This window comes from Fragaria vesca, linkage group LG2, assembly GCF_000184155.1.
Source record: "Fragaria vesca subsp. vesca linkage group LG2, FraVesHawaii_1.0, whole genome shotgun sequence".
NCBI lineage: Eukaryota > Viridiplantae > Streptophyta > Magnoliopsida > Rosales > Rosaceae > Fragaria > Fragaria vesca.
Window position 1 is genome coordinate 1,716,483 of NC_020492.1, and position 1,590 is coordinate 1,718,072.

Below are 1,590 nucleotides of genomic sequence, written 5' to 3' on the forward strand. Positions count from 1 at the left end.
ACTGTTGTTTTATATCATACTCATTATAGGCACATTGAACAGTATATACACAGCTGGATAAGACCAAGTAATGTAAAGTGGCATGCTCACAATATACAAAGGCATGCAACAAAATAAACGGTTGTATGAACCTTAAACAAACTTAAGGAGCAAGAGCCATGATTAAACCAACAACATTCAATTTGTCATGCACTAGTGACGTAACAACTTTATAATTCACTAATAACAATGCAAGTATATATAATATAGATGTTGTATATACAAAGAGACTTACAGTGCGTTGCCCAGAAATAATTCTAGAAACATGGCTTAGTTTAAGGTGTTTCTCCTCCTTCCCTGAGAACCATATCAGAACGGACATCATCCTGAGGGTAAGAATTCAATAACAATCAATATCTATTAGCAAAACAAATTTGTTGGAAGCTTAGCTACATTGAAATGGAACTACTGTTGTGAAAATCGCAGAAATGACTACCACCGCCATGCTTTGTGAATTCTCATTATACATATATGAGTGTGTGTTGCTGAGTTGTAATGGTCTAAATAGGTGGTTCTGATGTATATGCTAGTTACAGGTATAGTCGTATAGTCATTTCAAGGCTTTAGTATCCATACTCATTATCTGTATTATAATCCAATCTTCTAAAATAAAAATAAAAGAATCTTATAATAAGAAAAATGAAGAAGGCAGACAGCCAGACACAAAGTGTGCTTCCTATGAAAGAACAAAAGAAGGCAGACACAGAGACGATATTGCAATACTATAACCGAATATTTAGGAGTAAACTTACATTAGAAAGGCGGAAGGGGCAGAATTTGGGCTTTCCCCTTCTTCCGTACTTGAGCAAGTATGCTCCTTTCTTCAAAGCAGTAACAGCCTGTTGTTAAGATCCGCCAAGAATCCAACATAAGCACTTTCAATTACATAAGCAGTAACAGCCTGTTGTTGAGCAAGTATGCTCCTTTCTTGCCATGGATTGTTAGGAGAATGAATTGAGATACCATCACTAGTACAGAAAAAGTTTCCATGACGTTTGGAAAACATCATTATAGGGGTTTCATGACATTTATCAAACGTCATCTACTTCGTCGTCTTAACCGTAGTGATGGTTTCCCCACCCTTTTAATGACGTTTGTAAAACGTCGTGAAATATATTTAATGACGTTTGATAAGCATCATTGAATCTGTTTCAATGACAATTCTTAAATGTCATGAAACGATCTTCCACGACGTTTTTTAAATGTCATAGAAAAACATCCATCACACTTTTAAACCGTCATTGAAAATCTTTTATAACATTTTCCAAACATCATTAATTTTTTTCCATATTTTAAAAAAAAAATATTTGATTTCTGATTAATTCAGAAATCAAATATTTTTTGTTTACACATGACAATAAAGACAAAATACTATTGATTTCTTTAAATATCATCCATTAAGTTCTACTTATCAAATGAGTATTCAAATTATATTAACAAAGAACAAGAACAAATGTAATATGCACTAGACACAAAATCAATACAATGAACCTAAAAGAAACCAGTAGTAAAGAACTAATACAGACTGCTTATCTTGTCTTGTGCCTACAC